Source organism: Lytechinus pictus, chromosome 7 (assembly GCF_037042905.1).
Source record: "Lytechinus pictus isolate F3 Inbred chromosome 7, Lp3.0, whole genome shotgun sequence".
NCBI classification, from domain to species: domain Eukaryota; kingdom Metazoa; phylum Echinodermata; class Echinoidea; order Temnopleuroida; family Toxopneustidae; genus Lytechinus; species Lytechinus pictus.
The window spans coordinates 49,349,288-49,365,798 of record NC_087251.1 but is presented as its reverse complement, the minus strand read 5'-3'; positions in this window follow the sequence as shown (position 1 = coordinate 49,365,798).

Sequence of the window (16,511 nt, the reverse complement as noted above, 5' to 3'; positions counted from 1 at the left end):
TGTCGAGCTACTTCTGATTTGACTCTTGCCATGCCAAGCTCAAGGCGCGCTATGCTCAGTGTATGTGCATATGCTATGCATGCATTTCTTGTCACGTGCATTTAACTTTAAGTTTTGTGTTTATCATCGCATCGTCCGCTGCTTTTCTCTTTTTTTGGGGTCATTGCTTCAACTTCAAGTTTAGGAAAGAAACTAACCGGACAGACAATGAGCTCAGCTGTTGTTGAATTGAGTTAGAAGTGCCAATATTAAATTGGATGTACGCTGAAATTCATTTCTGAAAACCATTTTCGATAAACCAACAAGATCGAATATAAGTATACAAAAACAAAATGAGGTATTATAAACCAAATTCTGGAAGCAAAAGATTGATTTTTCGAGAGCCGAGCAAATGTGGCACAAACAACTATGCGATTGAGCTGCGTTGTACATAGCATGCAAAAGATAGCAGCTCGGGCCATAGAGGTATACCTCTATGCAGCCGACATAAAGTTAGAACATGCGAGAGAAAGTTGACCTATACTTCCTGAGTCAAACTGCACACTGTGATGTGCACTGGATCGGTCCAAATCTGAGGAGAAACAACTTTGGAATGAAAGTCGTGATTCTGCGGTATTGTGGTTCATGTTTGTGTTTTGAATCATGATTCTGGCACAAGGTCGCATAAACGCAGCCTTAGTGTAATATGTTCTTTTGTTTGTTTTTATAATGAGAAATCATACATGAGTTCTCCAGCTATTCTTCTGCAAAGCTGTTGTAGGCCTATTGCATGCGCATGATGTACTTGGTTTTTTGTGGTCCCCCCCTTCTTCCCCCTCTTTCTTATCAAAATGGATTGAACATTCAATAAAATTGGAAAGGATACAGTAACAATTATATTTTACCATTGTTCCAGAATCTTAATTTTTGTCTGTAAATATTATACAAATATCTTTGTGTAATAAAACTGTTTTCTTATTTTTTGTGTGTAAATTTAACATATTCAGCCTGTGCACTGCCTATTTGATTTTGTTTTTAATCAATCAACTAAATTCAATTCAATTCATATTGAAAATCAAAACAAACACACTAAGAGGCTGTTCACACCGCAAGGGGGGACCGTGGGCGGACCGTGGATCGCGCTATCGTAGCGCGATCCACGGTCCGCCCATTGGCATTCGCCGGATTCACACCGCAGTGAGATAGCGCGGTCTATCGTAGCACCCCCTTTTTTGAGAGGTCCTGTTGCCATGACGCATTACTTACTATATTTCTATTTTCACGATGTTCCGACGCGTTTTACTCCATAAAATTAGGAGTGTTGAGTTGTACCGATTCAGATTCAGATCGCACCAAAATAGAATGAGTATAAAATTCCCCGCGTGTAGATGACTTCCGGCGTGCTATCGTAGCTCGGGTTCACACCGGCAGAGATAGCGCGATCTAGCGCGCGCTAGACCGCGCTATCTCTCGTGGACCACCCCCAAGAGGTGCTCCAGTGGCACGCCGTTTTGGCTCGCCGTGGCTCGCTGTTGGGCGGACCGAAACGACGTTGTACCTTCCACACCGCAGAGATAGCGCGATCTAGCGCGCGCTAGATCGCGCTATCTCTGCCGGTCTGAACAGGCTCTAAGACACAATGTGAGAGCCTCTTGGCCATAACAATAAAAGCAACCTGTAAACCTTGTCCTGCTGTGATATGCACCAAGAGTTCATGAAGCAAGTTCCAAGTGAATGAAATATGCCGCTGCAATGCTCTTGATAATGGTATGATCTAAAGATGTCAAAAAGGTCACGTTTATGAGGCCAAGGCTGAGGAGAGGTCAAAAGGAAGCAACCTTTGACCTTATACTCCACATTTATAGAGGAATTTTATTTCACTCGGGGAATGAGCACCAATGGTATAACTCCTAAATATTTTCTAAACTCTAGTTGGTAGGGCCTATATAAAAAAAGGTGATTTCTTTCAGTTATTGATATCATACAAACTACATGTAGGCCTATGTAATGAGCCCACATATGATACTGACAAATCAAACAATATTTTTTCAATTCTAGCTTTGCAACTTGTTTTTTAACAATCCTAAAAAAGGGACATAATTCAGTCATCTTTAGATTAATACATTGTATAGTAGGTCCAGTGTTGTCACAATTATAACAACAAATTTTAAGGATTGAAAATAAATCCAGATCGGCTGTGAATGGTGACCAAACAAAACTTTAATTACTTTTTAATCTTAAGGTCAAACTTCTAAATCTGAAAAAATTTGAATTTAGATATTATTCGTTTATATTTAAATCCACAAGGTTAAAATCTAAATTGAACATTCACTATTCACAGCCGATCTGGATATATTTTCAATCCTTGAAATTTAGAATCAAGAGTGTACACCCATCATAATATTCCCCACATTCCTTCTATTTCTCCTCATTGGTGGTGGTGGTATATGTGGGGAGGGGTGTTGGAGGGGTAAAGAGGGGAGCAAGGGGTGCATGATGGGGTTAGAAGAGTCTGCTGAAAGATCAGAGAGATGATTAATGGGGTAAAATGCTTGGTAGGCGCCACTCATCCCAAACTATGCTAATGATTGTTATGCCCCTCACAGAGTAGAGCTGGCATATGGCTGGCAGCAGTCGTGCTGCGTTCACACGCTGATGTTATGTCGTTTTGAGTTCTCGCTTGATTCAACTTAAGTTATGTTTCGGATCAATTGCTTATAACATGGAGAGTAATGTACCTTTGAATGTATAGGTCTTAGAGTTATGGATGATGGATTGATTGAGCCAATTGCTAATGTTCTCTTCAAATGCATTTCCTCCTTTAAACACTTTCCATCTGTTAATTAAAAATCAAATCAATATTTGGGAGATGTTTTAAAAATTATACAAACAGAATAAGGGAGGAACATATCATCTCACCATGAATTTTAGAGTCGTGTCAATTTTTCACTTTATCTAAAAATGTATTAGTAATAAATGATGATAAATTCTGTCATTCATCCAAAGTGTGAACACATTTCATTCTAACGCCCTGTTACGAGCATGAAGCGGGGCCTGTTGTTGTAACCGACCGGGCGGCGGACCAAGAATCAGGTTCTAGTCTTTGGGATACCAGCAGATCAGGGAACTCATTCAAGCAGGAGAGATGATTATCCGACATGGATACCCTCGCTGACGTCCCATCATCAACATCCCATCTCTTGGCACATCATTGATTTAGACTTTGTTATCTTCATCTCCTGTTTTCATCATGAATATCACATTTGTTATCTTCGTCTGCCATCCTCCTCCCAATGTCTCCTTCAACATTCTTCGCTTTTTCTTTTGCTGCAATCAGACAGATAGGATCAGCATCGGGGGTATTATAATCATCATTACCATAACTATGCCCAGCATATTGGCAGTTGATGATTCATCCACAATTGGACTTAAATTTATTAACTTTCCACCTCTTCATTTCTTATCACGAATGTATCAGTGATATCATCGTTCCAAGAAGATCATCATCTGTATTTTCTTAATTATTGTCTGAAATTATTCAACTTTCTTCACCATCACCACCACCATCATCATCATCATCAGCATCATCATCAATATTATCATAATGATCAAAAGAAAATGATGAAAATAAAATAAAGAAAAGAGGGAAAGAGAGTATAGGGGTGAAAAGGGGACAGATACTTAACTGAGGATAACCCCCCCCCCCTCCCGAAAAAAAGACGAATAAAATAACAAATTATAAGAAATATATACTCTGAAGAAATAAATATAAGCCTACAGTCTGGAATTGAATATTACATGGAAAACCATTAATTCAGAATTTCTAAATAAACCTGAAATATCCACAGAATTCTTGAGAAGAAATATCCTCCAAAACTTACGATCATCACCTCTTGATTAGTCTTTTACCATTTCTTGCTCTCTTGAAATAATTCAATATTTTCAATTTTAAGCCTTCAAGACAAGAACACGATCAGGCTTCTCTAATCTTCCCATTAAAGTGTTATTATCATCATCCGCACATGAAAACAAATCTTAAGGTAAACTTAAATAAATACTGATGCGTCAAAGAGTGGATAAACTAATCCCTCCAAATCCCCTATCACATAGATATACAGGTTCAATGAACTAGAAAATCAATTGGCTCACACAGTGAAAATGATTTGTTTCCGATTTCAAAATATTCGTAAATGAAAAATGGTAATACCTTCTCGAATCAACAGCCGTTGTCTTCGAGAAGTAGTTTGGGGGAGAGATGGGAACGGTTTACGACCCAAATCTTCTTGATTATGAGAGATTTCCGAGGTTATAATTCCTCACTTCCTAAAGACTTTTAGGAACATTAGATACCAAAATAGCTTGATCCCACTAATTCAGATTAATCATAAAGTACAGCATGTCTTAAGTCACAGATCATGTGCTCTTACTCACCGAGCCAGTTAAGAGTCAAATCTGATAGGTGTGAACAGAAATATATACATGGATGTAGCCAAATAGATCATACTTGCAAGGCTCTTTTAGTCTCTATTGCTTCTATTATTCTACTTCTCTTTCAAGTCAAAGCAAAAAATAATTTCATCTCAAATCAAATTAAATGAAATATGAGAATATAATTGTCAGATGGCACCATTAATAGGGCCTACTTATTTGACAATGGGAGTGTCCAAATAAGATCAATAATTATTATTATCCAGGGTAGCCACTCAGCTCTTGTGAATTGTTAACCAACTGAGCCCTGCATAACGTAATGCTATTATTATCCTTTTCCATTCTCAAACGTCGAGCATGTAACAAGACTGCGGAAGGTCCCATTTTTAAGTCTTTAGTATGGTTAGGCCGGAAATTGAACCCACAACCTCGTATTCATGAACTAGGTACCCTACCACTGAGCTACCATGTCTGGTTATACCACCATGTCAAGTAAAGGTATCACAGGTTTTATTCCTGTCTACGGTTTAGGGCTCTTCCTCCAGTTTTAATACAGATATGAATAGAAGCTAAATATTACTATCCACCATCCAGCCACCACCCTCCTCCTCACTCTAAAATATTTACAGGGGCAGATGGCATGACATTATGAATCAGGAAAATAGGAATATCTTTCAAGAAGACTAATGTACAGTTTCCATACAACACAATTATCTAATCTAATATTCACCCATAGCTTCATAGTGTTGTCCTATACTGCTCACACACAAAAAATGCTTACAAATAGATATTGCATTAAGTGCTCCTTGATTGGACCAGATAGGAGAGAAAAGTTGTAAACAAACAAAATAAAATCTAGTGAGCTTTCCATTAAGAAAATAAAGAAAAGGAAAGAATAAAAATACAGGACACATCTCTTCTTTATTTTATTTTTTTAATGTACATATGAAAAAGCTATAGTATGTAAATCATTATTTGGTTAATATTCAACTCTGATCAATAACACATACTTTGTTCACAAACCCTTTTGTTTAATGTATCTGAGCGTTTATTGAATCAATATCTTTCAGTATGTTCACACAACTAGAAGTAAGAATGGCTTAATGGGGTGGGAAGGGAGGGGGGAGTGAGGTACAATGTTCTTCAATCAAAGTTGTTGTATTCCAATATCTCATCTCCCTAACACGCTAGATACCACTATGAGCAACCCATTCTCAAGTGTCGGATATTGAATTGCATGTGAAAGAATCGAATAGCACCCCGCCCCCAGGGGCACTCTCTCAGGCGAGGCTTGCTACATGTGAAGAAGATGGAGAAGAAAAACCGACAGAAATCCAGCTTTCTTTTTGTTCCATTTTATTTTCTTTCTATAGTAGAACAGACAGTGAATTGACCTTCTTACATGAATAGTCTCACATTTCTTTCACAAAATCAATGAAACTTCCTCCATGAAAATAAAAAAGAAAACTGAGGGCATAAACTGGACACACTCTAAAAGGCCAAGTAAAACGTTGTGTAATAACGCATGAATGGTTGTGTAAAAATAACCAATGAAACATACTATTTTGTTATCTAAAAAACTTCAAACCTGTAAAAACATTTTTTGTTACCTGATAAACATGTTGGGTTAAAAGGGAACATAAATGTTTGTAAGATAACAAAACAGCATGTTTCATGGGTTAGTTTTACACAACATTGCATAAAATGTACATATCATTAAAACTTAATTGATTTCCTAACTTCTGTTTTTACCCAATACCGGATTAACCTTTTTCATATTGTACCTTGTGCTTGAGATTTAGTGAAAGATTACTAACAATAAATTACAAAATACAAGTTTAACTTGGACCGAGGAGATATCATCTCCTTGCTTGGACTAACTTTAAGAACATAATATGGTTGTTTAGCAGAATGTATTTGCATAACTGCATAGCTCATAAAAACAATAAGCCTACATATTCATAAGTTGAACTTTTAATTTCATCTCTTGCAATATCCATTTTTCAGATGCAAAATTTTCTTATACGTAGAATTCTTTTAATTGTTTAAATTGAAAGAAAAAAATCTACGTATATTTCAGAAAAGCAGGTTCCTCAAGAGACATTGATTTTATGCCCCAACTATACAACAAGGAGACAAATTATATTTTTCTTGATCACTAGAAATATGATATTCAAACAAAAATAAGAAATTGATTAATTTTGAACTTGAATGACATAATTGGAACCAGTGAAACGTGTTTTAGAAAACAAACCCAAAGACCTATTTCTTAAGACAGTGTCACTCAATTTGCTCTGGTTACACAGTGGAATGGTGGATGCATCTCAGAAGAGAGAAATCGAAAGAGGACGGGGATTTGGCAGAAAGATGACAGCGGTAGAAATATTGATAGAAAAGTTTGAATGATAGAAAGAATCATTTAAGCCCCAGAGCCTGTATGATACCCAATCCCACTGAACCTCTCTCCCCTGACATAAAGGCCAACCCTGCCCTGGTCTGTGTCACATTACTAGCAGCTTGTTACCCACGGCAATTCATCTCAACCAACATCCCAATCCTCCTCCTCCTCCTAACCCCTACCAGCGCCACATCTTCTTATGAATCAAGTCAGCCAATATTGAGGCGGTATTGTGGCTCAACTGGCTGACTCTGGTTCCCAGCTGCCTGCCTGCCTGCCTGGCTGGCTGGCAGGCCTGGCTTGGTGATTCTGCTGGAGCTGGCTGATTTCCTAGCTGACTCAGTAACATAAATTCACGATGAAATCAGATGAGAATGAAGAGGAGGAAACGAAGAATATATATTCAACGACGGGAAACTGTATTATAGGGAAAGCGGATGGCTGCAGCGGTATGCATCAAGTACCAGAAGAAAGAGTTTAATTAAGTAGGGGTATCCTATTAACCCCCTACTACTTCTTCAGAGTATCCTTTTGCATGTGTTGCCATGGCAATGCATCCAATGTTCGGCCTCCCGATCCCATATGTTTTGTGTCACAAGAATTGTTCGAAATTGGGCTAATTCTTTGTATTGTAACTCTAATGTTTCTTTATCAATTCCTATCGCAAGGATTGTTCAAATGAACTAAAATGAGACGGTCTTGCGCCTAGAGTAAAAAGAGGAATGTTGGTAGTCAGACTGCAGGTCCCAAGAAAGTGGCTTCTTTCATCCAAGTGATATTCATGACTTGAGATGTTTTGCATATTTAATGAGCTTGATGCGGACCAAAACACCTCTTTTCATTCGGTCATTGCTGCTCTAATTGTGCATCGAATTTCATGAATTTGGTACCATTGTAAAGAAAAAGAATCATTCTTTCAGGTCATGTATTTGGATTTATTCAAAGATTTTGTAATATAGGTTAAAATTTTGATCTAAAATATGCTACAAAATAAATATTTTCACCTGACAAAAGCTGCTATTTTCACACTTTATTTTTGTTTGAGCCCAAATGATTTTTATATCATGATAAATCTGAATATGTATGCTTTAAAATGATATAGGTTTCAAAATAAGAATTGGTTTAATCGGGTCAAGATCACACTTTTCATTTGCCAAGTACATAAAGCAGCTTGAAAAAAAGAATACTGCACTCTGATTGGTCAAAGAGACCACACAATGGCAAATTCCAACGGTTCCAGTGCCTGGGTTTGTGGGAAGGTCACACTTCCCATGTGGTAATCTCCTCAAATACCCCGCGCCTGTTGTTCTGTGAACCTTATCCAGCCAATCAGAACTCTGGATTTCATGCAAGTACAACATTTCAGAAATCTCGTCTTGTACCTTGGTGGGAAAAGTGTGATCTTGACCCGATTAAAAGGTGCCGCATATCAAGAGTGGCATTGTGAGAAAGTACAGATGTTCAGCTTTATGGTGATATAGATATCATTGAGGCTCAAAATAAAAAGTTTTGCACAATTTGCAAAAGAAAACAGAGGAAGACAATTCAGTTTTTAGGCACATTTTCAGGCCAGAAATTTACTTATTTAACAAAATATTGTATACAAAGTAAATGACCAATATGAAAGAGTAACTTTTACTCTATCTGATCGTGTAATAATATTTCATTTAACTTGAGATTAAAACAGGTAAATTCTTAGAGAAAGAAAATCTCACGAATCACGAGATTTTGCAAGGAGGAGGATTCAGCCACGAGATGATTTGGATGAATCTGGCCTTTTTGCTCATTAGCATAGGGACCTGCGGTCTGACTGTTGGTGAAAAGGAAGGGGGAGGAGGATAATAGAGGATGGGTTGGCTTTCACCCCCTAGGCATATTTGCGGTGCCTCCTCACCAGGGGAAATAAAAAACCTCAAAAATGGTTCTGAGAAATATAAAACATTTGCCAGGAGGCAAATTTTCTATTCTTAGATCAGCGGCAATGGATGGGGGACGACACTGCAGACACAGCAAATCTGTCAATGAATTGGTGGCCCGTTATGATCAATTTCAGTGTCTTTTAAAATAAAATATATTACTAGATTTCTGTTGTCTACAACATTCCTTTCATTGCTGCAATACAATGTCTAAAGGCTTGAAACAGAGATGTAAATTTAATTCCATAAATACATGTAAAACCATTCTTTGAGAATAAAAACATAATAATTTTTTTTTTCAAATTGCATTTAGCATGGTGCATATCTAAAGACATACATGCATGCAAATGTATGCAAATGAAATAGTTAGGCCTATATTGTTTTCAAATCAGTACATTTTTTTTTTTAAAGAAAGCTATTCAGTTTCAAGATGTTAAACACTTTGTCTCATCCTGTCCTGCAACTGCACCTGTGCACCGTGACCTCATCAATCGCATAAAGGAATTTAACGACAATATACCAGACAATTCGCAGGTTTCTTTGAGGCAGTCATTTCTAGAATGTATCTTCTTTCTTCCCCATGTACGCATCAGCAGTACGAGTAAAACTCAGCTCCACACTCTTATTTTATACTTCATTCGCCATCTTCACACAACCCACCAAAATCTTCTCAGCAACCTGTCTATAATTCTAGCAACCCATAGGAAGCATCTTCAGTCATTTTTACTGTTATCAGCGATCTCTGACCTTCACGTAATTAGGAAACAACAGAGAGAGATTCGATTCTTGATGCTGCAACACTGGTTATTGCTACGTTAGGCAAGAAATAATAATTTGAAAGACATACCAGTTATTAACTTGGAGGATCGTAAGACCTGTATCTTGTGCAAGCTGTTTCTTCTGTTCTTCTGAAGGGTACGGATGCTGCAAAATGACAAAACAAAAATTGAATCAGTAAAATCTATCTCATTCCATCTAAAATCTTGCAAGAAGACCTACCCCGCCCCCCCAAAAAAATGAATCAATAAAATATATCAAATTACATTTTAAATGCTGCAAGAAAACAAGAAACAAACCAGATAATCATCCCTCCTTTAATTCTACATGTATCTTTGTTAATGCATCTGTCTGTATGTCAGTCAAAAAAAAAGTGAAATGAAAGGGGGCATAAAATAATGATCATCTAAACCTTCATTTTTCAGAGAGAAAAAAATAATCATTATTACACATATTTAAGATAATTCATTAAGAGATGTTTTATATTCTGTGAAGAAATTAAGCTCATAGCTGTACAATAATCTTTTAAGGGGTTTTCGTGAATGAGAAACGAAGTTAAATATTATTCAATTATTGGTATAAATGTTCAAAATAACATTTTGAATATGGGTTAATAGAGCTTAGAGACTTTGCTTTAATGTATTAAGCGCTGTATAAAAACTGAATATTATATCTTACACCAAAGAAATATTAATCACAATCAAGCAAACTTTCTGACTTAGAGATTTTCTTTAAAACTTTACAAGTCCCTTTAATCTATTACTCGCAGCAAGATAGATGAAAAATACATGTATTAAGTTTCATAAAAAGCACCCTTAGTAAGAATATCTTATTGCAAATTAGAAATACTGATAATTCAGAGATAACTTTACATGAAAATTACTTAATTAAAAAATACTCAGTACACTTGTTTCAAATGTACATCTTTACTTGAAGTTTAACACAAAGAAACGTCATAAGAAATGTAATTTTCAAAAGGTGTGTGTATGAACTCAAAGTAACAATGAAGAAAAAATCATAAATATGAATAAATATCCAGCTACGACATTTACAGTAGCAAGCATCCTCTGTGTGGAACCCACAGAGTAACGTAAAATGGAACAGGAAATGAAATAAGTTAGGATAACCATCTCGAAGCCATTCGCCTGAGGATATTTACATAGGGCTATTTCTCCATTTGTTTTTAGAATATTCATTCTCTACGGGGACTCCATAAAAATACAGCACAATTAGGCTGGAAACATAAAGCACCAATGATTATCATCTTGACGCAAGTGACAAAGGAAATAGATTTGGAGCAATTACAGGTTATTTTTTTCTTCAAACCTTTCAAAAGGAAAGTACCTGTATAAGATTATCAAAAGGGGGGGGGGGTTTGAATTAAAATATGAAAATAATTTCAGATATGATGTGATAAAAATAATAACCACATTTTTTATTAGTAGATGAACTATATTTCAACTTTTGATAGTTTTGCGGAGGTCTTGCGGTGGTCGCACTCCGTTTCTTAAGCAGAAATTTACAGAGGACTACGTAAAAAGAGGTTTCCTAGAGAGGCATGATAGGAGGACGACAGGAAACAGAAGAATTAGAGGAGTAAAAAAAGAAGGTCAAACATGAAATGAGGTGTGCTATCAGACATACATGCCCTGATATCAAATATATGATAGGAAGAAAAATAAATAAAACAGAGTTAGGGAGGAAGAGAGAGCTGGGGGTGAGAGAAAGAGATAGGGGAGAGGGGACATGGAGTAAGAAGAGAGAGGGAATTGAAGGAAGCAATAAAGTGAGAGAGAGAGAGGGGGGGCAAGGAGACGGGTGAAAAATGCACTGAAAGACAGCATGAAGACACAACAAGAAAAAGAGCCTTGAAACAGAGGGAAAAGGGTCATGTACATGAAACGATACAAATAAAGAATACAAAGAAAATAGGAATAAAATCAACATATTTTCAACTAAAATTAATGAATTGAGCAATATTCTATTGTCATTGAAAGAAATTTTCAATTAGTAAAGAGGAAAGACAGAGTGAAAGCTAGACAAAGATGAAGAAAGAGCAGGGAAGAGAAAGCATATACACAAAACTTTACAGCAAAATGATCAGAAAGGGAAAGTATTTTTTGGTTACAATCCAACAAAAATAAATGTGAGTGACCTCTGGATGCATGGGAATTAAGATATCTTCTGGGCATTTCCTTCATATTAGAACATTTTTTAGGCGTTACGAATTGAACGTCCCTTGGAAAATCGCAAGCATATTTTTCAATTTTGTACCTTTGTTTAATATGAATTGTTAATAATATTTCTTCAAATTAAGAGAAGAGTTAAGAGTGATTTCTTACTATTTGACAAAGAAAAGAGAATCATTTAGGCTTTTCTCGTGTGTTACTCACTTGAAATGTTCTTAGAATGGGTAAGAATGTGGTGAGAAATGCATATAGAAAGGGACAAGAAGAGATAAATTGGAGATACCCTATAATGCGATCATCTGCATTTGATTATTGATACACTCAAAAAAAGAAAAAAAGATTTAATATAACCATTCTATTCTAACAAAATTCATGAATATCTTAGAGAATGCAGACTTGTTTTGGTCAGAGTTATGATTATTTGAAAACATGGTAACTTCTTTTTGACCGACCAACCCCTGGATCATCTAAAAAAAAATCCCCTTGTCAGGACCTTGTCATGGATATGTCAAAATTCTACACCTTCCAGCTAAAAAACAATCATACTGTACAATATGCTCTGTCTGCCTGTTAATAGACTCACGGGCAAGCCCACGACAGGACGAAATCGTATGCGCATTAATTTCGATCAGGGATGCATTCGCACGGGGGGACGACGCCGTGGATCTGGGAAGCCGCTCGGCGCGCAAAGTCACGGTGGGATGCTTTCCAAGATGCTTTATTCACGACTCATCGATGGGAAGGGGAGGGACGGGAGGAAAGACGGAGGAAAGACGGAGGAAAAAGGGGAGGGAGGGGGGAAGTATGGAGTGGATCCCATGAAAACAAAATGAGTGTGTGCTTTTAATACAGGGCCTACCATGGCTGGTGCCTACGAGTCTGATCCTATTGGACGTACCATTTCACTATGTTTACCCTACCTGCCAACCGACCCAGCATTTCAATTATTACAGACGGGATGATTTATGGGTTGCGAATCCAGAGGATAGCAACCGAACTCAAAGAGAGAAAGCCTGGCTATAGCTAGCTGTCTAGGGCACGGGAGAGGAGAAAGGGGGGAGAGTATGACAACAACAAAAGCAGACAAATGAAGAATGAACAGCCTTTAGTTAACTATTCCTTTTCAATTCATCAAAGCTCCTAATGCTAATGTGTTGCATGGTTACCACAGCCTGGTAAACTGAACCCGCTACTGCAATTCACCTTGTCATCATACACATACTCTTTTAAAGGGAATTTATGTACACCATAAAGACTGCTGTCCTTTCAAACTACATGTATTATAACCACGATCTGTACGTGGCAAGGACAATGTCAGTTTTTTAATTTTCATACCCCTCTACAGACAGAACTGGGTCAAAGCATTTTGAGAAAGGGATCACAAGTACCGCTTCAAATTCTTTGAAAATTTTGAAAATGAGAGAATAGTATACAAAAGTAGATTGTTACATTTCTAATCAGTTGTAATAGAGAGAAAAGCCGACTACAACATACTTCAAAAATGTATTTTCAATGTAGATCATAATTATATCTAACATGAATATGCAAAACTTTCAAAGCAAAAATAAAATGAACTCTACAATTCTAAATAATTCTCTAAAAGTCAGTATGCAATGCACAAGTCTTTGCCTGATTTAGCAGGAATAACATATCCTATGAGATAAACTATACTCATTTGATTCTCTGATAGGAGGTAATGTGGCAATATAATAAGTATGTTGGGAATGATTTGCCTGACATAGCAACAATTAAACACATTAGGGGAATGCTTAGTTGCTTTATGAGATAAAAACCAATCCCAACATGAAGGTAGCAGACTTTGTTGGAAGCCCTATTGCATTTTCGTAATTGTCACATTTTCATAACAACACAGTGTTTGCAACTACTGGCAGCTCTGCTATACCCATTTTCATCAGCAAGAAATTTACCCCTCTTTGAGCTGCACTTATAGCTGAAGAGGGATATATACTACTCACCGTGAGATGCTGGAATAGCCACGCCCTCATGATGTTGGTAGCTGATTTGGGAAAGATACCTCTTTTCTTTTGTCTTTTGGCTAGTCTGTCATCATCATCTTCTTCTCCTGTTCCATCTCCTGAGCCAAGACTATTCTCTAATCCTCCATCTATCATAAAAGAAAACAATGAATTAATACAAATTTAGGTTAAAATGAATAATCAAACAGAGATGGCTATTTTACACCAGAAGCGTAAATCAAAGCAAGTTCAGCTTGAAAAGCAAAATGCCTTTCACACTGCATGAGATCTGCATGACGTTTGCAAAGTTGAATTCATGTTGTATTACATTTACAAGTTTATGAATTTATTCTATACTCCGGACATGATTTAAATATTCTTTCTACATAATCTCTGTCATTTAACCACATTTTATCAAAAGTGGTTAAAATAATCATAAAGTAGATCAAATCTTTTTACATTACAGAGTAATAGAAGAGATTCAAGAGGTCACAGTTAACAGTAGACAGTATATGCTGTTTCATTTCAACAATTTCAGTTTTGACAAAACAAATAAATATAATAATAATATCATAAATTAAAATATCAAATGTCCTTCTGGAAAATCTTACACTTCGTAATGTTTTGAATAATAGGGACCAATCAGTAATCACCACTGAAAATTCACTCAATCATTATCAAATAGGGAAAAAAACTCTAAAGAAATCACACCAATATAAGAGTCAATTGCATTGTCTGAAAAGACAAACTTTCATTCCATCTAATTACACACGACTCCCCCAACAGGGGCAGATGAAGAAAATCTTAGATCTACATAGTGAAGAGGACGACTTTCATTAAACACAAAACAAGCAATTTAAGCTTGCTCTCAACAAACAATGATTTCCCCATCTTCCCTCCATGTCCATTGCCCGTGAAGAGCTAAGAAAATAAGATGTTGGAAGCAATTTGTGGCCGACTACAACCTTTTCTCATTCTTAATAAAATAAAAGGAAAGAGGGGCTAAATTCAGATTATTTGGGATGTGATTTTAAAATACATAACCATTGGCATTCACTTGGTCTTGTAGCATTTGGTCTAATTCTCATACCATCTAACACCATCATGGCTAAACCCACTTGGTCTTGTAGCATTTGGTCTAATTCTCACACCATCTAACACCATCATGGCTAAACCCACTTGGTGTACAATCAATTTTGTCTATTTGACAGTTATCTAAACCATCTCTGTCTAATACTCACTCTGTCTTACTGTCACTTCGTCTAATACCCAGATAGTCTCATTTCCCCTTTGTCTAATAATCATTTTGCACTTTGTCACATAAAAATTAGTATATTTAGATGAAATAAGTATAGCCAAATTGAAATGAATTGAATAAATTTGGTTCAAAAAAAGTTCATCAATTTGTATTGACTGAGTGGTGTAGGACCAAGTAGATATAAGATGAAATGGACATAGACAAATTGAAAATTAGACAAAATGTTAAATGGGCTAAATGGCAATTAGACCAAATGATTAGCCGACGAACTGGTTGTAGACGAACCAAGACTACCATGTAAGGTGATACCAAACGGAAAATACACAATTTGGGTGTAAACCAAGAGCAAATTTACTTTATAAAACTGAATTAAACTCAGAATAACTTAAGGTGTCCTAACCTATTGAAAATGGACGGAATATATTCATACAAGGGTTTTTGGAAATGTCAATTAATTCATTTCTTATTTGACAGTAGTAACCTATTTATCTTGCTCTTATTCAACTCAGCTTCATTTGAATTGCATCACTGCTATTTTAGCAATATTAGCATGTCAATTAAAAAAACGATGATGTATCCGAATAATTTTATTTTTTAAACTGCCATTTCAATTCAAAGCTATCCTACTTCTTCAAACGAACTATATCATAAAATCTAATTGTATAGTTATAATTATGACTACATGGTACTTATTGTTTTCTTTGAATGCATGATTAAAAGCCTGTAACAGTATCTAAAACTTTAAACCTTTCTACCTTTTCAGTCCATCGAAGATATAATTACATTTTCCCTATTCTTAATATCCTATGAACCACCAGAGACTCCCATAAATTATGGATTAATAAATACTACTAGTACTTTAATATCCATTACAACAAATGCAACATTTTCATCACCTAAAGATATATTTATAAAGAGATATATTTTGAAGGAACAAACTGACACCGGTTTTTGGCATGTACGGAACCATAGAGATATGAAATTGAGGCAAACACATCTATGATTTCACAATCACAGCACATAATCTCATGAAATACAAGAATGTTACTTGGGTTAACAACCGCATACCAGTAATTGAACTTATCATCAGAATCCCCCCAAATCTGGGTTATGGTTGCAGAAAATAGAATAACAAGGATGGAACTGAAATCAAATACAACCCGCTTTAAAAGGGCCTATTAAAAATGCAGAGAAGTCAAATATTAGTACAGAAGGAAAGGATTTCTCTTTCAAAAAAAGACCAGGAATTTTTTCCGCACAATGCCTTGAAGAATGGGCATAGAAGAAAACAACCTCTTCGGTATCGAATTCAGGAATTCCTTCTTTCTTTTGAAGGAGAAAAGTGACCTGCGTGTTTACTGCGCATTAGCGGGGACCTTCGTCTGACCTCTGCAAATCTTTGGAGACAGTCAAAAACAAATCAAGAGTGTTCCCAAGGAAGACTTTATCCCTCTATGATATATTGCCATATGAAATATCCCAACTCTGACAGACGAATATTCAAGGGACTTCATTATTATCATTTTCAGCGCATGAATGTAACACTGGTAGAAGAAGGCATGGTGGGGGGGGGGGTTATTTCTCTCCTAC